This window comes from Fringilla coelebs (assembly GCF_963513975.1).
Source record: "Fringilla coelebs genome assembly, chromosome: 2".
NCBI lineage: Eukaryota > Metazoa > Chordata > Aves > Passeriformes > Fringillidae > Fringilla > Fringilla coelebs.
Genome location: NC_140029.1, coordinates 20,931,749 through 20,953,999, shown reverse-complemented (window position 1 = coordinate 20,953,999; position 22,251 = coordinate 20,931,749). Strand labels below are relative to the sequence as shown.

The 22,251-nt window shown below is 39.1% G+C and overlaps 1 protein-coding gene across 3 annotated transcripts in view; it reads left to right on the top strand.

Annotated features, from left to right (window-relative positions):
- The window catches only part of TBL1X (transducin beta like 1 X-linked), a 202,593-nt gene that overhangs the window by 110,231 nt on the left and 70,111 nt on the right, over positions 1–22,251 (top strand). For all 3 annotated transcript variants that reach the window (XM_084201207.1, XM_084201205.1, XM_084201206.1), the window contains one exon: positions 3,260–3,367. The gene's annotated coding sequence lies outside the window, so the exon portion shown is untranslated. The remainder of the gene's footprint in view (positions 1–3,259; positions 3,368–22,251) is intronic.

Below are 22,251 nucleotides of genomic sequence, written 5' to 3'. Positions count from 1 at the left end.
TTCTCATTTGAATTTCTTGTCAGCTTCCAGATGCTGATTTGTTTTCTGCAAATCGTTTGCTAGATTAACAAGCCAGTTGGTGCTTAGTATAGTCTCCAAATGAAAATGCTTAGGTGATGTAATCACTGAAGATTTTTTTTTTTATTGTTATAAACTATACCAGTGGAACTCTCCAGATATTTCATAGTATAGGACATTGTACCCTGTTCTAATCACTTCTGCAGCTGTATTCTGTGATCTCTGGTGATGGATTATTTTTCAATTTCTTTGTAAATTGTGAAGACCTTATCCTACTGTAAGTGATTATAGGTTGTAATGCTAATATTACAAATGAATGTTAAAAGGAACATTTTTGTCTTTGCCTACTGTTTATTTCAAATCTCATATTAGTATTTACTTCTGTATGAAATTGGATTTAAAGAAACTCTCGTTGTTGAGTAAAACGTTGTGGGTAGGGCCATATGATACCATATGATTATTGCAATCATCAATATATGTATGTTCTCACCCAGTCATAAGGGGTCATATGTAACTTGTAAGCTTCACTGACACTTACAGGTAATAAAATGATAATAATCATATCTTTTTGCCTCCAATATGTCTCTTTCACTTTACTTTTCATTTTTTCGGTTGAGAGCTGGTATTTGCCAAAAAGTTGTCTTTCAGGGTAACCAAAGCTGACCTTATGAAAGGATGTGATTTGCTCTTCCAGCCTGTGTTACCAGTGCTGCCTGCACTGCTGCCTCCTGCCTCTCCAGCATTCTAGCAAGATGAATAGCCTTTGAGTGATTCTGTCACTGATAGAAACCACCTGTGATCCAGTTTATAAGATTTGTAAACAGAAAAAAATGAAAACATGACCCAACCAGTTTATAATTATGACAGAAAGCATTAATAGAACTTCTTCAATAACCCTGATTCATCCACAGTGCTACAGTAGGAGTATCTGGTACTCTACGGTGTCCTTTAAACTCCATGAATCTTGCAGAAGCCTTCATTCCAGATGAGCCAGTTATTTGTCTGGTATTTGACATGAGAGCAGCCTCAGTATGTCTTACTTACTGTTGCATAGCATAATGTAGGGGTATTGAATAGAGATCATTTTAGTGTAATAATACTCTTAAAAATTTTCCCATAAGACATGGGAGATCCTCTAATTGTTGCTTGGATTTTCAGATTTTATATTTACACACAGTTATGCTGCTTGAGTATATTGTATTTTGCATAAACATAACATGCTTTGCAGGAAAAATGAGATGGGAAGCAAGTTGTTGATGCTGCAACCCTGGTCGTGCTCAAGGCCAGGTTGGATGGGGCTTTGAGCAACCTGGTCTAGTGGGAGATGTCCTTGCCCATGGCAGGAGGGTTGGAATGAGATGCTCTTTAAGTCTCTTCAAACCTCAGCCAGACAATGATTCTAAAATTTTTAAAAAATTTAAAAAGGTAAGATGGAGAGATGAGAACAGTCAACTCAGAATGCCATCTGAGAATTAGGTGGTTAGATATGTAGCCACATAGATGAAGATTTCTATGCATTCAGTAGACTAACTCAAAAAAATTGTGGATGTCCAGCTGATGTATTGCAAATAGTTTGGGATGCTTCAGTAGGCAAGTGTTGTCCCTTGTGTAGTCATTCACCTTTGATTAGGATAGATGTAACTCTTTCTGAAGTGAGTAGTTGTATTTGGTTAGGTGGTGTAATGTCACTATGAAGTAAATGAGAACATGTTGTAGTACTGCAGACTGAGATTTAGAACTGGATTTATGTAAGCTTTTCCTGATGATGTGTTCAAATATGTTACATATTTAATTGATTACATCATAAAATGATACTTAATGTATAGTCGTTGTGGTTTAACTTTAGTTGATAATTAAGTATACCACACAGCCACTCACTCCATCCCCCTACTCACCCCACTGGGATGGGGAGGAAAAAAGTAAAACTCATGTGTTGAGATAAGGTGGGTTTAATAATGGAAACAAATAATTAATAAGTAAAACTTAATACTAATTATAATATTAATAAAGATAATAATGATTAAAAGGGAGGTAACAAACCAAGAGAGAGAAATAAAGCCCAAAAAGGACAAGTGGTGAATAATACAATTGCTCACTGCCTGCTGATGGCTGCTCAGTCCAGCCCCAGGTGTGAACAGCCCCTCGCAGCCAGCTCCCCCCAGTTCATATACTGGCTGTGACATTGTATGGCATGGATTGGCCACACCATGACAGCTGTCCCAGCTGTGCTCCCACCTTCTTGTGCACCTACCTGCTCACTGGCAGAGCATGGGAAACTGAAAATCCCTGACTCAGTGTGAGCACTGCTCACCTACAGCTAAAACATCACTGTTACTAACATTACTGTCATGCTGAGTCTGAAACACAGCACTGTACCAGCTGCTGGGAGGAAAATGAGCTCTACCCCAGACAAAACCAGGACAATAGTTTTCAAAGCTGTCAGACATTTGTGTGGAAGAGGATAATTAACTTTGAAAATCTCCAATGGCTATCTCATTTCACTTTACAGCATTTAATTATTAAATTATGTAGACAAAAATTGAGCATAAGACTTAAGGCTTGAAATGGAAGAACAAGAGACTAGTCAATATTCATAGTGCTCTAATGGCCAAGGCAGTAAGAAATCAGGCTTTACTCATCATGCTTGTTGGCAGGCTTGGAAAAGTCTCCAGATAGGTTTATTCTTGCAGATGAATGCCAGGCTGTCTTTGATGTTTGATTTTCATAAATGCTTGCCTTCAGCCTTGCCCCAAAAACATTCAAGAAGGTGACTTCTTTTGCCTACTTATTTCTTGCACAGAGGTGATGCTCCATCAGTTTCCCACTGGAGGCTCTCTGAGGGAGCACTTCTGTGTGTCCCACCGTTCTGAGGCAGCACGCTGCCGTTCCAGTCCTGTGCTCAGCCGGGACTCTGGGTGGATTGCTTGCTGTTGTTATACTTGACCAGAGAGGCTGAAAATTGTTGAGTCAAGCTCATGGTATATTTGAATTCTTCCAAGCTCCTGAAAAAGTGCATGGCTTTGCAAAGTGCTCAAATACTGTGTGTCACTGGGGACTGCCCTCACTTTTCTAATTATTTTTGTGGTGGGTGTTGGGTTTTTTTCCCCTTTACAGTTCAGCTAAAGCTCCTAATTTAGGAGCTCAGACCTTGGTGCATGCCAAAAGCAAAGGGAGTCAAGTGCTTGTGTTTTGCTGAGGTGATGGACGCTGGTTTGACGGGTGCCTCTGTGTCTCCTTGCAGCCCCCTCATGTGTCAGATGCGGTGATCTCCATGGTAACTCCAACCCCCAGACTCTGGACAGCAGCCTGCGAGGAGCAGCATTCAGCAGCTCAAGGGTCTCACGACCAGGTAAGCCAAAAGAAATCACCAAATAAGAGCTCACCTCTGCTGTGTCACTTCTGTCCTGTCAGGTTTTTCCTTGGTGAAGTCACCCAGGCAGTCAGGCCCTGTGCACATAGGTGATGATGGACTCCTACCAGTGTTGTCACTTAAAGCTGTGACAATCCAGCTCTCTTGAGCAGATGCATTTGACAAAAAGTCTGCATTTGTTCCGGGTTGGTTTTTAAGATACAGATTGAAGAAGCAAAACAGAGAAGTATGTACAATTCTTGAAGTGGCTTTGGCCTTAATTAATTGCTATGGTAGGAAATAACCCCAAAACACATCAACAGTAAGACCTGTCTTGCCACTGTACCTACTCCACCATCACTGCTGCTCAAGTTGTAACTTTTAGCCTGAGCAATCCTATTCTCCTACAGTGGATCAAAGACAGCTTCTTGTTTGTGTAACATTCATTGGTTCTCTGGAGCATTTTCAAATTGCTGCTATGCTCTTTCCACATGAGTTTCTGTGCCAACAGCAGCATGTGGGGCGTTCTGGTTAACATCTTAAGAAGGTACAGATTTTTATCTCTTTTTTGTGAATAATGGAGAAAGAACAAGGTGTTTGCCATTTTGGGAAAACAGTGCAGACGCTATATAGCTTACTCACTTCTCTGGTACCACTAATGCTGTGGACTAGGGTAGTATCACTGGTCTTATGCTCTTAGATGTGGGAAGTTGATTGTTCCCTTTTCTTGTCAGGCTTCACTGTCATTTGTATTGAGTTGTTTCTGTGCCATTAAGATTGTATGTATTTTGTAAGTCTGTGGCTTCTGTGCACTGTTTTCTGGGTATTACCTGCATTGTTTCTTGCTTCCTACATAAGTCCACTTGGCTGTAATACTCTGTGCCCATCAGACAAAGAAATCCATTTTATTCTGGATAACAATTTGCTGCCTTTACTGACCAGTTTGACAGTCTGTGTGCCATTACAGCCATCAACAGTATTTGCTTCTGCATCATTGATGATGCTCTTAAATAGTATTGAGTAAGTACTGGATGATTTTGTTAGAGGAATGTAGAGCACTTTTTCAATTGTTATTTCCTGGTAACAGCTATTTTTTCATATGTATATCTTAATCACATCTGATGATACAGATAATAATTTCTTACTCTGAGTTTTGTGTGGCTGTGAGGTAAATGCCATTTAAAAGTCTTGTGTGTTTCATTTATGGAATAACATCTGCTGACCAGAGTTTGTAACTTTATCAGATGATTAAATAAAATTCTCTGTTGTGTTTAGCAAATTTCTGTAAAATGGTGTTGAGTGGCATCAGTTTTGTTCATATAATTTCCCAGTGAATTTATCCTTTGGAAGTTCAGTGGTTATTTTGCCTGAGATTAGTAATGGCATAGAGCTCTATAATTACTGACATCATACTGCTTACCATCCTCAACCATTAGCAGAAAATGCTAGCAGTCTTACTGAATATCTCTGGTGCTCCAAATGTATTGAAAATTAGCATCATTGAAATGATCCTCTCACAAACATTTTGAAGACTCTTAAGGCACAAACTATTGCAGTGTACTAATTTAAATTTGACTTTTAACATTCGTTTTGGTTACTAACAGCCTCCTTATCCCTAAAAATGCTTTTCTTCTACTTAGAAGAAAATATATGTTGCTTGTTTGGTTTTTTGTGTAGCCTGTTTGTATTCCTTTAAAACATGAATCCCAGGTTGGAGGTCTTGTGCTGTTCCAGTTAGCCTGATTTTTCCATTAGAATTAGCTTCATTGGGTTTTCAAGTATAATCTGTATTTCAAGCTAATTACACCCTTAACCCAGAATGGAAGTATGATTTTTTTTGCCACAGGTTGCCTTTTTTGGGTTATTTAATCATTACCTTTGGTCCCTGGTGGCAGTGGGAAAGTGAGAGCTCTGCACATTTTTACTCTTGTACTTTCTCCCAAGTGCAAATTTTTTCCCTAGTTTACTAGGCTAATGAACTTCCATCCTTGCTATTAACTAAACTCTTTCAAATACCAAAATTGTAATTACACTCCTGGCCTGTGCATTCAATATGTATTCTAGCAATTAAATTTGGGAGTGCCTGGTGAGTTACTACTGACTGCATGGCATTTCTACTTACTTCACTCAGATGAATGACCTTCACAGTTCTTTTTGTGTTTCACAAACACATGCTTAAGCAGATCATCCAGTTCTCTGATACAGTTTGGTGGTTTGCTTTATATCAGATTGCAAGAGTACATCCTTCTGGGCTCTGCTAGCATGTTGTCTATATGAATTCAAGACCTTGACATCCTGAATTATCAGTAATTTTGAGGAATAATGGTGCTAATAATGTAGAGGACCATCTTCTATACCTTTGTCTGGCTCTTAGTGGAGATGTCCTTAGCAGTTGGAACGATAACTATTGTTAACTGTTGTTGGTATGATAGGTGTGACAATGGGAAGAGGTCAGCTTTATCAGGATCATGTGGGATATGTTATGGGAATGACAGTATTTTGACTAGAAAACCTTGTAAAAAGCAAAATAAAGCAAAGAGATATGAGGTGAAATTAGATGTCAAAAATGAAAGGTTGGGGAAGTTCAGTTTGAAAAAGTAGGAAAGGTAGGTGTATGCACATGATACCTAGGAAGAAACAGGTCTTTTCCTATTTTTATGTTTCTTGTATGAATTAGTTACTTTGAATTTAAGAATAAAATAGATAGGATGTAGTGGAAAGTACTTCAAATGTATCAGCATATCAACAGATTTCTGTTGTTCAAAGAGCTTGGAATAAGCGCAGTTTAGGAATATCACAAATGAAATGTGGTAGTGCAGGTTGTGACTGTTGGTAGAAGTGCAGAGGCACAGATTAATATTTTTTAAAAAATGGTCATTTTTTTTTTTTATGTTTCCAGAACAGTATTTTTTCAGAAGCACTCATTTGGTGTGACTGAGAAGAATGTTCCATTATCCATAAGTTAGCATTGACGTACTTTATTTTGAGGAATGGCTTCTTTTTGCATAAGAAAAACACTGCCTTTTATACAAAGAAAACAAGAGAAATTATAAACAAAAAGTTTGCTTGCAAATGTGTGATTCAGAAAAGTACCATAATACCCCCATGCATACTGTTCTGTGCACAGCTTTTATAGTTCTTTTACAATTACTAATTTTTAATGATTTTTTTTCACTCTATTAGAGCTTCGTAAGTTATATTGCACAGGCATAGGGTACAGAGATTTTCTGTCTGTTAACTGAAGTTACTGTTGGCACCTGAGCCCACCAAATAATTTTATTAGTCAGTTAGATTTATGGACTAGAAAATCAAACTGCTTTTAAACAATATCCTTTATAATTCTGAGGCTTAATTAATAAACTCTGTATTGATTTTGTTTTCTAACATCGTTCCTCAAAGGCTGCCATCAAATAATATCGCACCTGAGTGTGTACACATGAACTGTTCATGGAGTGGTTGTTCTTAAAAGTCTAATGGCATTGTAACTGTTCACTGAAAAATAGTTAACTGTTGTAATAATATTTTGTAAATAAGCATATTTTTAAAGAACATGAATATTCTTTAAATTTGCAGCTGTTTCATGGCTGAAGTAGAGTTTTATTTGTATATTTCCTGATATTTCTCTTGCTACTTGGGGAGTCATGGTTAACTGAACTCTGATTTTATTAATGAAATATTAATTAGTACTTTTTTGGGCTGTCAACTAAGTCAGAAAAAAAGTATGTGTAGCTAGAACATGGACCCATGTATTTTACACTGTGGTAGAGAGAGGAAATTACTATTCCAGTCATGACTAACTTCTGAAATATTTGCTTTGAGCCTTTCTCTTACACAGTACAGTTTTAAACTACTGCTGGTGGAATAAAATTATTGTGCTGCTCTTTTTTTTTTTTTTGGTCATCTGTCTTTAAAACAGCTAAGGTTTCAAGGAAGGTTTTCAATGATAGTAAAGAGGATGCCAGCATTGCAAATTGAGGTAGCAAAATGCCTTATCCTTTGATTTTTAAACTAAGCTGGTGATTATTTAAGGCCTAGCTTAAACCTTGTAGGACTGAACTATGATAATCCCATTCTCTGCTATTTGATTTATAGAGCACATTATGCTACCACATTCCCTGTGCCCATCACTTGAAAGTTCTAATAAGAAATATACAAAGTGGGAAAAGGCAGTTTTTGTTGTAGTCATTAATAAGTATATATTTAGTTCAGTTGGAGTGCCAGCTGCAGTGAAAGGTTCAAACACCGTGCCACAAGGAGGGGAAGTGGAGCTCTGCCTTGCCCAAAACTGCTCCTCTGAGTTTGCCCAGACCCTGGGCACACAGTGAGTGTGCAGGCACTGGGCACACACAGTGAGTGTGCAGGCACTGGGCACACAGTGAGAGTGCAGGTACTGGGCACACACAGTGAGTGTGCAGGCACTGGGCACACAGTGAGTGTGCAGGCACTGGGCACACACAGTGAGTGCAGGCACTGGGCACACACAGTGAGTGCAGGCACTGGGCACACACAGTGAGTGTGCAGGTACTGGGCACACACTGAGTGCAGGCACTGGGCACACAGTGAGTGCTGGCACTGGGCACACACTCAGTGTGCAGGCACTGGGCACACACAGTCAGTGTGCTGGCACTGGGCACACACAGTCAGTGTGCTGGCACTGGGCACACACAGTGAGTGCTGGCACTGGGCACACACAGTCAGTGTGCAGGCACTGGGCACACACACTCAGTGTGCAGGCACTGGGCACACAGTGAGTGTGCGGGCACTGGGCACACAGTGAGCGTGCAGGCACTGGGCACACACAGTGAGTGCTGGCACTGGGCACACACAGTCAGTGTGCTGGCACTGGGCACACACAGTCAGTGTGCAGGCACTGGGCACACACACTCAGTGTGCAGGCACTGGGCACACAGTGAGTGTGCGGGCACTGGGCACACAGTGAGTGTGCGGGCACTGGGCACACAGTGAGCGTGCAGGCACTGGGCACACACAGTCAGTGTGCTGGCACTGGGCACACACAGTGAGTGCTGGCACTGGGCACACACAGTCAGTGTGCAGGCACTGGGCACACAGTGAGTGCAGGCACTGGGCACACACACTCAGTGTGCAGGCACTGGGCACACAGTGAGCGTGCAGGCACTGGGCACACAGTGAGTGTGCAGGCACTGGGCACACAGTGAGCGTGCAGGCACTGGGCACACAGTGAGTGTGCAGGCACTGGGCACACAGTGAGTGCTGGCACTGGGCACACACTCAGTGTGCAGGCACTGGGCACACACACTCAGTGTGCAGGCACTGGGCACACACTCAGTTTGTAGGCACTCTGCTCACACTCAGTGTGTAGCATATTCTGGACACACGGTGCCTTCAACTACCTGCCTCTGATGAGGGACTGTGTGAGTGCAGTAAATCAGCTGCATCCCATACACAGCTAGAACAGTTTCCCTCTGAACACAAATAGGATTTCCTGATTCTTGAAGATTGATTCAAAGCTTTTATTTTAAACTGCATTATTTTACCACATCATGGTGTAGAAATGGAATTACTACAGGCAGTCTAGTCAAACATGCTCCTGAATAATTTGAATGTCTCATGCAGCCATTCCACATGGAAACAGGACATATAATAATAATAATAAAACAGGTAATATAATTGTTTTTTCAAAGAGTTGTTAATTAAGCCTTGGAGATGTACAGGATCTGTATTTCCATTTACATTTTTGTATGACCTTGTTCCTATCTGAACTGCTTTGATTTAAAGGAAGATGAATATAATTGATGGATAAGCATGCTGTTATATACATAGTACATGCTAAAAATTTGTGCCCAATATACAGATTAAAATGAGTTAATTTCAGAAGAAATTCCATCTTCAAGGAGCTTGTGAACATTTTCACCTGGTATTTTCCTGTCTAGTCGTCACACTAAATGCTGTAAATGAAGAGAAATAAAATTATTATTTTTTCTTAAAAGTTTACTTAATGTAGTGCTGAAAGTTAAGTGTAGTTCTTCAATGAAATCTGCAGATATGTCAGGTATAATTAATCAAAATGGATTTTCTAACACGGTTGTCACTAATACTGTGTTTTTATTTACACACTGAGATCACAGCTTCACACTTGGCTTTGTAATCAAGGACCTTGGTCCAAGCTTGATTTTTTTCCAGAAATGTGAATACAGTGATTAGGAAAGTTGCTGTAATGGCATATTTGGAGAGTGAGTGATTACCACAGAAAAAGCTGAGGAGATTTCAGGTATCCCAGAGCCCACACCTGAGCTGCAAAAGCAGAGCACTCAAGTCCCCTGACTGTTTTTAGTGCAAAGTCCATTCCCAGCCAGCTCTTACTGAAATATCTTTCAATGACCAGGAAGTTCTAACTTTAAAGAATGCAGTAAGAGATCAGTCAGTAGCTCTGGTTCAGCTGTCAGGGACATAAACTCCAGGTGAGGAGCAGAGGCAAACAGCTGCAGCCCACCTGGTTTTACACCAGTACCATTTTTGCAGTAGGTCTCAAAACAGTCTTTTATTGACTTGCCCATAGCCTTTGAATAATCTCTGCTATGTTCAGATCTTCACATGTGAGATGGCTAGCCAGGGTTCTGTAATGCTGGATCTTCTAATAAATGGTTCTGGAGATTGGGTTAATATGGAGATTGAGCACCTACTCAGAGAATATTGGGGGAACAGGGAAGGCACTCTCCCAAACATCTCTGTTGTAACAGAACAGAGTGGGTTTGTGATTTTTGTTATATCTGAAATGGTTAATATTTTTTATTGGTTGCTCTGTGAGCTACAATGTGATTTAGCAAGCATCCCAAATGTCTGTAACATGAATTGTGTTTATCGTCAACCTAAATCAGTTTAAATAAGATTAGTTCAACTGATGCATGCACAAATTAATTTTCCCTTTTATCTAACCAGCTTGCAGTCCTAATAAACAGAGTAATCAATCATAACTGCCTTCATCTATAGCATGATTGTATATCTCTGATCAAAGAAATGTAGAATAATTTCTCTCTAGTCCCTTCTTAGTTCCCCCTGTAATCAAGGTTTCTGGGTATAATGATTCACCTTAATCATTTTTACATTTCCTGATAGAAAAAAATTTTTTTTTAATTTGTATGTTTAAAGGAAGGTTACATTCAACATTGTAAAACTAATTTTAAAAGTATATGTACTTTTATAAATATATATAAAAGTATATATACTTTTTTATTACTACATATCTTATACTTTTAAAAATATAAGATATTTTTGTTTCTCTGCTACACAAAAGCCAGTCTGACTCAGAGAATTCTTTGTAAACACAATGGCAATATACCATGCTTTGAACAGTTTGTACTGTGTACTCATCCTTTTCAGTAATAGCTGCTTTGAGGCCACTGGCATCTTTCTTACTGATTGAAGTGAGTCCAGGACTCTGGCTAGACATTTTCTCTCTTCATTGAATTATAAAGTGCCAAGCAAAACCTGAGGTTAACTTTGTTTGAGATGCTAGAAAAAGCTGAAACAATTAAAACTTCCCTTTAGGTCACTGGCCTTCAAATGGTGCTTTAACTTTTATGCTGAACTATTTACACTATATATCAAATGTCTTTAATATTTTAATTTTATACATATATAGTATATCACACATTTAGTAGTACTTATGTCTAGATAGGTGGTTATGAAAAATATATAGTATGCAAAGCATGACATTTATTTACAGTCACATTTTACAGGTTCATAGTGCAATTTTGCCTTTGGTAACCAATTCTGCCTCTTGAAACTGCAAAATGCATCAAGGAAACCTTATGTTTTCAGAGGTTTATCTCAAAATGCCAGTTCAATATGTCCCATTAAGTGCAGTTGATAATATTAGGAAAACAGCAGTCTGTATGAAAAAATATTCCTATTGTAGTAGTTATTGGCAATTTCTGGACTGCTAGTTTAGAAATACCATTCCAGATCAAGGTATAGCAAGCAGTTGACATTGAGATGAATCTTTTCCTCTATATTAAAAATAGAGCATCATTGTAAAAAAGTAATAATTCTTTTACTGGCACAAAAGAAGGTAGAAGTGCACCTTTTTGAATAATTGTAATATGTCCTTAAACAACAATGTGTCTTCTTGTTCGTTATGTGATTCCATTCCATGAAGAGAGATATTAAATATCTTTGGTCATTTAAGGCTCAATAATTTGCTTCAAAATTTGACATCAAATGTCAATTAATCTCATGTTTAAAAATAAATTACTTCAGGTTTTAGAACAATAACCTCATTTTGCACTTCTAGTTTTATGCCTTTTTTTTTTTTTTTGCAAATTATTAAGTCAAAAGTTCAGCTGTGTTAAAATATGACTAAGTCTAAACTTAGTGTCTGGAATGACATGAGGTCTTTCCAGCCGTGTTTTCACAAAACATTGCCTCAAACATTTCTAGATAAATTATTTCATTCCAATATTTTGTTTATTTCCTTCTTTTAAAGAACTCCAGGTTTCTGTCAAGCTATTAATCATAGCTGGATGACTCTGTTTTAAACAATTGAGTTGATAAATCCTTGTTTAGTAGTAAACTGGAGAAGCTGCTTTTCCTTGTAATGTATGCGTGCATTTGAGTTCTCTCTAGAAACTGATAGATCTTTGTAAATTATCTGCTTAAGAGTAAGCCCAAATCTTTTGAATTTAACCTAATTAGATAATGTTTTGGAAATCTTTTAATATATACACTCTTTGCAAGCTCAAAGAGTGAAAATTCTCCCCATTAAGCACGTGTTAAAATTATGCAAAGATCATTAAAAACAGAAAAGTAACAAATGCTTTATCGGTTTTTAAAATAATAACCCTAGGCCAGAGGAGCAAAAGTTAAGGAAGCAAAGCTCTTTGTGATGCCATCAATGTGAAAATTGTGCTCTGAGGAATGAAATCAGTGGATGCACTTGGCTCAGGGAAGTTAAGTGGAAGAGGAGAAGGGAATGGTCTGACAACTCTGGCTGGGAGGTCTAAGCCTGGGGATCCTCTGTATTTCTCTCCTCCATATATGTTTGATTAGTTAGTGTTGCCAAAATCAAAAAATTTAGGGAAAAAGGCTTGGTATTAAGCCTGCTGTCACTGCCTATTACCAGTTTTATATAAATATAAATTTGTCAGCTATTCTTCCTAAATTTTTTTTCCAATAAATTAATCATCTTTCTTTATATTCTATTACCTTTTTTCATCAAAATTGTGTTTTGGGAATTTGCAAAATCTCCTTACACTGAGTTTCCATTTATCTTGTGGATGGTATTTTAATCCTTCCCCAAAGCTTTCGTGGTCCCTTGTCTCTCAGAGCTCTCCTCTTTCTCGATCCTCTGTGCTGTAATCAGTGCATGCTCTTGCCTTGCATACAGCAGCTCAGATAAAGAGTCTGTGAGCTTTGTTGAAGTCCAGCCTCTTGGCACATGTTTTCTCTGGACTCTTAAGTCTGGTTTGGGTAAGGATTTCACAGGAGAGGGAGCATTAAGAACTCATTGATAGGTAGTGGTCTGCACCAATAAGTTTTGTGTTCCTAATATTTTGACACAAGAATATTGGAGATAAATGAGATTGTGTTTGTATTGATTTGAACCATTGTTGCTATGCAGCAGAAAAATTGTATGTCCCTTTGAAAGAGAAGGCAAAATAGGAGTGGCCTTGTTTTCACAGGGATGGAGCAAATAAAATTTCTGGTACTGTGGCTAGTCTGTTACTCCTGGAGTGGATTTGTTGATGAAATCTTTCAGGTGTACGGTTTTTGCTGTGGCTTTGTTCCAGTTGCTCAAGTTAACTACTAAAGTCAGCCCCAGGGCTTGTTTAGTAATTGTAATAAAGCTTTTTAGTGACTCTGCAGAGACTTTACACAGCAGGTTTTAATCACTGCGGGATTTCTTAGTATTTTGGAAATTTGCATCATTCTCTTTACTGAACTTTTATTTTGTTTTCAGAAGATACCAGAAGCTTAGAATGGGTGAATTTCCTAAAACCCTTGCAGAGCCAGCAGCTCTCAGTCTCCCATGAAGGTGTCACCTGGGAGGGCAGGTGCAGAGCTGTTTACCACAGCCAGACGTGATCGCTCCATTCCAAATTAAATCTGCCCGAGATGGTTAGCAGGGAGCTAATCAAATCACCAGCACCATTGGATCTGCTCCCACTGCCTTATCAAAGCTCATTTCATCTGCTTTAAACTAGGACTGAACTGATAAAACAGATAAATTCATACATCTCTGATCACGTTTTCCTGCTCTTGTTTTTTGTATTATCTGAGCCTGAAAACTGGGCATAAAACAGCCTCGTACACTGTGCCTTGTCATCTGAACAGTTCTAGTAATTTAGCCACTTCTAGTTTAGTTTGGAACAATGCAGAACAGCTTTTCATTTTCATTATGAAAATAATTCATATTTTCGTATTCAATTAAAATATTAATTATTTTCATTCATATTAACTAATAGAGCAGATAAAAATTAACATTCTGCCCTTAGAATTATCTCATTTCCTTATGGGTAATAGGCAATATATAAGAAATTGTTGGGTCATTGCTTTAAAAGCACTGTTAGTTTTTCCCCCATAGTAATTAAACACTTGAAAACAACAATCATTTCCTGGGGATGGTGTGTAATCTCTACATAATGAATAGGTTTTTTGGCCCACTATTGGAATAAAACCAGTCAATACTGTGTTCCCCCATGCTCAGTTGTATTACACCAGATCAGTACAGTGGATACTAACTAAACAGACCTGGAAGCAGAAAAGAACTGGGCTCTGAGGAGAATTTTTATCAACCCCTTTCTTCCCCTGCACATTTGAAAAGCTGTCATTTTTAGTTTTGATTTACTCATCAGTGATATTCAATTGTCAATAATCCATCCTCAGGTTTGAATTGGGCTGTTGAGTCTGTGCCATCTGCAATACCCTTTCATTTGGCAGCTACAGAAATTAGGCAATTGAAAGTGAAATAGTCACCGGGACTTGATTCCTGATTTTTTTTTTTTTTTTGCAGGCATTTTTAATGCTTTTTCATTTAATTAGTAAGTCACTACTGAAATTAGGCCCACCAAGCTGAAACAGAGGTATAAGGATGAGGTCCAGACTTTAAGCACAACGTGGTTGCTTACTGTACATCGTACAGATAGAACTGGATTTTGCAGAAGCCTGGGTCTTGGGAAGGGATTGACAGGGTGCCTCTTTGGTCCAAGTGAAATTCCTTACCTCTTGGAGCTGGCAGGACAGCTGAAGTATTTCTGAACACATAACGAATTGGGAGGAGGGGGAGCAATTGCAAGATGGTTTTCTGTGTGCTGTGCTTAATGGTGAAGTATCTTTGGAAAGATTCAAATTGAATGTTGAGCCTGTTGACACAAACTTACTCCCCTCATCTTTAAAGGGTATTTGATTACATTAAAGGCTAAATTATGGCTTTGAATTTGCATACAGATTTTGGAAAATAGCAGCCTAGCTTCCAGCTGAGATATCTTTCATATATGAGTGTCTCTCCCAAATACCGGTGCTAGTGTACGTGGTAACAAGGGAGTGTTTGCTGCATTTTTGATTATTAATCATAATCTGATAAAAGACAGGTCTAACTCACCTTGCCTGGGAAACAGACAAATGGTTGAGTAAGTTTTGGTCAGATACAGCTGTTGGTATCTATGGCAACAACACTGCAAAAAGGGGTATTGAGGCACTATCCCTGCAAATTAGAGTTAATTTCAGTTTGACACACCTTCTTATTAGCAGTAATGTGCAAGAAAAAAAACTGCAGCAGGTTGACCTTTGTTTTCCTGAAGTCAATTTTATTCCCACTGGCTATGGCAGTAATTCAATGAAGAGCAACATAAAATCCCAAGTCTGTAATACCATTTGTTCAAAAGGCTTTGCAGGCCATACAGCAAGAAGTGCAAAACCTGGCCAGCGAGGCCACTGCGCTGTATTAAATCTGTCCAGCCATGGCTGAGCTCCCCACAGTGGAGTTCTGCCATTCCATGAGTGTCCTGCAGCCCCCTGGGGTCACCTGCACTCTGGTGACAGCTGGGACACTGCAGGCTTCCAGCTTCTGGCTGTCAGGCTCCACAGGGGTTTCAGCAAGGAACAAATTAAAAGGCATATGAATACCATTATTGGACTTCATGATCCTAAAGGTCTTTTCCAACTTAAATTATTCATTTATTTCACATCCTGATTTTAGCTCCAGATCTTCTATGGCCTACATTACCTGAAAAAATTGAGTATGAATTTTTGTGGTTTTTTTATGGTACAGATGTTTCCAGATTTTACCATTCATTCTTTCAATGGTAATGGTTAAAAGTGACTGCTATCAAAAGTATGATGACAGCGATCATCATATATTTTCTTTTTTTCTCTCTCTTTTTTCTTTTATTTTACTGTCAGTTATCTAATTAATGCTATTTGGGGTACAGCAAGTCAGGTGTTCATTTCAGCAGATACTGTAAATGTTGCCAAATTTAGTCAGTTGTGTCTTGGAAATAGAAAACTGCAAATTTTCAGCCACTCCAGTGTAAAGATAACCTTCATTCTGAATAACCCAAAAACTAAGGAGAAATAATGAAGTTTTAAAAGCATGACAAAGAAATGAGAAAAGGCAAAAACAGTTGTGGGATGTGACATAAGAAAGAGTGACCTTAGAAAGTGGATAAACCCATTTTTTTGTGCGCTTACATGTAGCCCCCTGCATCCCTGCTCTTTGTCCTTGTAAACTGTGCCTTCCTTAGAGCTGAAAGCAGTGAGGCTTTCTGAGCACCTTGGGATCACTGACATGCCCCTGCTTCACTTGAGAGCCATAAAGTCTCATCCTTTAACAGCTCCACTGGGCTTAGTCAAGGGCTTTAATGGAAGTTCTTTGGGAAAGACACTTTGGCTTTCCATCTCCTGTCAGAGGGACTTGCCATATCGTGCAGCAGTTAAAAAATAACTGCTGATACCAGCAGTGAAAACAAGGAGGGTGAAAAAGGCAAGAATGTGTGCTTCTGCAGTTGTTGGGAAATGCATTATACTTTTGGCACTTCATTCTCATCTACTAAGGCAGTGCTTCTGCTCTTACTTTGTTGCTTTTCTGGAAGATGAACAGAGGGAATATGGAGATAAGCAATTGTAAAGGGAATTTTTGGTTGTCTAAGCATATGCACAAATTAGATTTTCCCCTCCCCTGCTTCTTCTGGCTATCTGCCAATTAATAATATGAGTTAGCAGGATCTGGAAGGTTGTGAGTGTGACGAAATTCAATCAACCTTGAATTCTAAGTCAAGGCTGGTTTTTTTATTAAGAAGATGAAGAGAATTTTGAAAATGAAAAGATATGTGTAGTTTGATAAAGTTTGTTCTATCATTTTGGGATTTTATTTCTTTTTTTGGTGTGTTTTGTCCAGCTAATTACTACAAAACACTGGTAAGATGAATAAATCCTAAATGAACTATTCTAAAGCAGTTTACAGTGAGATCTAAGTAAAAAGGTTGAGTTGTATTTCCCAAGGTTGCAGAGTTGAAATTGAGAATCAAATGAAAAATCTCTGGGAATCAGTCTTCAGCCTAAACTGTGTAGTTTTTATCATTATTTTGAATTACAAAACACACTTCATTAAGATGATATGAAACAAGTTTGAAGTATTTTCTCTTTGTTTCAGTGCTTAAAGGACAGTCTGATTTACAATTTGCAGTGCTGCAGGTGTTTTTCTTTCTCTTAGCACAAAAATGGCTTAGAGAGTGTACAAGACCAAACATATGACTTGGTAGCAAAGGATGATATCTCTGGATAAGACTGTTTTTCTCTACGGGTGCTGGTGGCTTGTTATGAAATTTTGTTATATTCCAAGCTTTTAAGGCAAGATGAATTGTGTAGGACATGAAAACAAATGTTTCTTTTCAACACATTTTTAACAGGTAATTACAACACAGACTTTAACAAGTAATTGCTCTCTGGATTTACTGTGAGTTTCACTTACTGCTCAACTCACTTGTGTGGTCAAACTACATTATTTAATGTAAGAGTGATTGTAAAACTCATGTGAATTTTTTTCTAAAAAAGGATTTCTCTTTATTTCAGTACAGAAAAATAATTTAGTGCATGTAGATCTCTTAATATATCATTCAGGGTTTTTTCTTTAGTTATTAGATGCAACTTAGACCTGCATTGCTGCCTGTGCACCATGTTCACACTTGAGCAGAGACGTTTGCAGTGCTGTAGTGAGCAGAGCCTTGGCAGGAGTCCTCAGGGCTGCCTGGCTTACCTAGGGCTGACTGAACCTGATAAAATGCACTTTTCCAGATGTAAATCAAGGTTACAAGACAAATCTGCTGTTGAACCAGACTTGAGAATCAGGCATCCTGATTTTATGCATTCGGTTCTGTCCATTGGTGCTGTTTACAGTAGGGTAGCAAGCACCTTATGTGGCGCTCAGACTTGGCAGCTGAGGAGTGACACCAGGGGCTCCTGGGGACACCAATCCCCAGCCAGAACAGACTTGTCACAGCTCCTTGTCCTGGCACAGCTTGCACCCACACAGCAATGTCCATCCCTGCCCAAAGCAGGGCAGAGCTGAGGAGAAGGAGCAAAGTTCTGCAGTGAGGCTCCCAGAGCGCGCACATACCTGGGCACTTCATCCTGCCTTCAGCCCTGGTCCCTTAGCTAAGCCAACCAAAACAAACGTGTCTGTGCTTCCAGTGATAGTTTACAGGCACACTTCAGCTGTCCAAGAGTGGCATTTTCTCTTTTAGTATGTTATGGGGCATCTCTTGGTTGTGAGGTCAGAGAGATTAATGTGTGACTGTATCAAATACCAGATATGCTTTTAAAACCGTGGAGAGTTTTGAACACAGTGAAGGACAATGTCAATTCTCTGTCAAAGTATAGACCAAGGAGTTTAATACTGGAAGATGCAATTGGACTTCAGACAGAGCAGTTTTCCCACGATTCCCTAACAGAGACAGAAAACAATGTTCTTTAGTGAATTTTGGTACAGCACTGTACTAAAGTTATAAAGTTGTTCCAGGTGAGAGATAAAAGGTGTGTTGTATCTTTTCTGTGTGTGTCCCATGGCTTTTTGTGTCACTTTTTTGCTGTATTTGCAGCTCCATAAAGTGTTTCTCGTCTTCCATATATAAAAGTATTTGAAACCAACGTGCCATTCATCGTCAACAACAACAGCAACAACAAGCTCTCTTTAAGTTGTTGTAAGTTGATGTAATGTCCAGAGCAGGAGCAGAATATGAAAACCAGTCTAGCAAGTTCCTGGAATAACTGTTGTACAGAAGTTGTATTTGCTGCCTTAGTTACAAGTCCAAGTCCTCAGGCATTTTCTGTCATGTGTCAGTGCCCCTGTTGATGTGTAGTTTGGTTTCAGTTACAGCCTGGAGCTACACAGTAATGAGCCAAACAGGGCAGTTGAAGTACCAAGGGCACCTCAGGTTCTTTCCCAGTCTGATATTCTTGGGTAGATAAACTCTTTCCTTCTGTACCATGGGTTTCACCTTCTCTGTGGTCTCCCAAACTACAGTTGTGCTCTGCTGTGCTGTACTTTACTGTGGAAGCAGCCTTCAGAGGCTACCAGCATCTTGGCAGTGTCAGAATTGTTTTTATTGCATCTACTAACACCATGTGTGTCCACTTATATGAATTACTGTACAGGTGGTAAGTTACCCATTTTGCTAAGCAGCAATCTGTATGAATAACTGGTTATCCTCAAAAAGGAATGTAATTCGTGGTTTCTCTTGGCTTTCCTAGAGGTATTTGATTGTTACGTTTCAGTCAGGTAGTTTTAATAATGCTGAGGTCAAATATTTGAGTGTGGACTTTTTTCTTTCTACTTCAAGAGTATGTGAAGGGAACCTCAAGGGAATTTTTTGGAAGAATTCATTCAGGTGCTGACTGTCAATAGTATCTCCAATACAATTTCAGAATAGGGTGATAATGGCTAAGTGTTTGCTGTCGAAATAAAGCTGGGGTCAAAAGTACTCTTCAAGTCCTGAATGCAAATGCTTTGTCACATTTCCCTTTGGAAGCAGCAGATAACTAGACTGAACTGAAACTGAAGACAGTGTGTTTTTTATGACACAAATTGAACTCCTGCCAATGACAAATTTCAAGGTACATTGTGAAAATGAAGCACTGCAGTGCTAGCTGAAGTGCATGCCATAACTATGAATAGATGTACCCATGTGTAGGACACAGCCCCTACCTCTCTGTACTTGGAGAAAACAGTTTCACATGCACCAAGGTCGACAGAGTGGTTGTATCCTGCAAAGCTCATGTCATGCATGAAAGTACATAAAGACCATCTGGGAATGATAAAAATAGCCTGTCCTGGCTGGATGATTTGTGTGGTGGCCAAGGACTGATACGCTCATTCAGGAAACGGCAAAACAATGTCAAACTTGTTGGGAAATAAGCAGGCTTATTTTCATCCTTGGGAATGGCCTGGTATCTCATGGAACGAGATGCACAAGGAGACTTTCAACCACGTGGTTTCTAAATACCCTGAAGGAGTCTGTGTGAACTGAAGTGGTACAGTGCAAGCAGTGGGAAATCATAAGATTATTCTTAATGTTTACGATTTCTGCTTTGGTATATCTGAGGAAGGCTGAGAGCAATAATGGAGTTTAACTCATATCTTATTTTTTTTTAAAGTTTTTATAATTTTAAATGGGCTTTTTAAAAGTTTTTGTATGAGGTTATATCAATTTATCATACAAAAAAAAGCTGACCACAAGCTGGTCAGCCTTATTCAGTTATCCCCAAATGGTTTATATAACGATCTTGTGTAAAGATGGTTTATAAAGCAGGACTGAAATTTTTTAATTGACCTACAGGAATGCAAGACATACATCTTAAATCTGGGTAACATTGGCCAGATTTTTTTTTTAAACTCAATCTTGGCAGGATGATTCTAAACTAAGACATATCTGTAAATAAAACTGTGCAACTCAGTTTCAGCCTTTCTGTGAAGCAGAAGAAATAGAGATATTAGTGATGACTGTTTTTCTGGTGAGTATTTAATGTGTCACAGGTGACACAATAGCAGCTTCTGAGCTCAGTTGTAATGAGGTTATCATACCAAAATGACTTCTGTAGAAGCCCTTACCCTGAACACTGTAACCTCTGACAAATCTGTCTCCTGGTTTTTATTGTTAATGGATATGCTAGATAAAGCTGTGTTCTCCAGCCACATCAGGCAGTCCAGGCACTATTTAAATGCTGTTAGGAACTCTAGGAGATGCTATTAAGAGAATAGCTGTAAACCACCTCCCTGGCCTGGCTTAACATTGAGCATCTAATTATTGCCATACATTTCAAAACTGCCATTTTATATTGAAGACAATGTAATAGTCTGAAGGACCTGGATGTGTTTCTGTTAAATGGATTGTGAGTCCTCTAATGGCTTGTTCTGTCACTTATTTATATTACCTACCAGCAGAGTGGTGTGTACAGACAGGGAGTTCTGCTGTGCCCCATTAATTGAGCAAAAACTAACTACAGTTGTGTTTTCTTTCACACTTCTGCCTAAACTTGGATTGAGATTGGAGATTTGAAAGGGCCAGGCCTTTGTGTCCCCAATGCCTGCACTAGCAAATTTTGTTTGTTAACCTGTGCCAGACTCAGCCAAAATTTAATCTGATCTGTGGGAAATAGGAACAGCTGTAGACTTCAGAGGGAATTTGATTTCTGAATTAACACAAGATTTGAGATGTACTCACAGCTCTTTGGTCTCCTGTTTGGTTTTATTTCATTATTATAATTGTATAAAGAGGAATGATGCATTTCTTTTGAATGTGGAAGAACATACAGGATGTAGTTGGTACCATGAGAAACTTGGTTTTTTTCTATTTTTCCAGAGGTATCAGAGGACTTAGTGATAAAGAATCTGTTCTTTTTTCATAGGATAGGGATAGTTTGATCTTCTATCTGAATGAAGGCAAAATCTTCAGAATAGCTTTTTCACATTTAATATTTGTTATATTTCAGACCTGGTCTTGGGACTACTTACTTACACTGTCGTTTTTCTTTTTTTTCTTTGCAATCCCTTACTTCTGAAAGTGACATGAGTGAGTATTCTGCTAAAGAAAATGGATGATTTCTTGAATGACAAAAAGGTCATTTTACATAAGAGGTGTGAGAGGTATAGTTACAGGCACCCATTTCCCTGGTGAAAAAAATGTAGCACGTTTATGCCACTTGCTGAATACAAGTCTTCATTCATGTGTGATCTTGCAGGGAAAGAGAAATTGAAGCTGGGTTTTTTCCCAGGTTTCTTGAGTGGTTTCAAGTGAGGGAATGTAGTGTGGGTGTTCCAGGAGTTGTGAAATCTTTGGAATACCGACTTGAAGCAGAAGCAATTGTGCAACTTTCCTGTTTTATAGCCTCACCTGTAATCAAAGTAAATGATGTTTCCTAAATACCATTAGAGGGTGCAATTAAACAGCAGGAATTAAATAGGAAAGCATCTCTCTGCTCTTGGAATGGAGCCTCTCTTTTCAGCTGGCGTTCTCATCCACCACAGCTTTCCCTGGGCCACATCCCACACCCGGCAGCCTCTGCCTTCTTCGCTGTGCCTGTGTCCTTGCCTTGTCATTGAAGCTGTTCCTCCATGTCCCCAGGATGCACGTCCGTGTGCTCAGTCCTACCCATCAGCTCTCTCCCCGTGCAGTTTGCACCAATCTCCTGAATTTCAGCCCTGCAGTTCAAGCTTGGCTCAGACCTTGCCCCATGTGCAAGTTCACAGTGTCTCTCTCAGGCTCAGCTGGTTGGCTCCAGGGAGAAGCTCAGGGAATGGGTTTTGCCTTGGCAGGAGAAAAAGTGACTCCAGCAACAGGTGGCAGGGGAGGCTGTACCAGTTGGTGGCCTTTGCAGCTTTGATTTTAACATTCCCATTGTGAGATACTTGATGA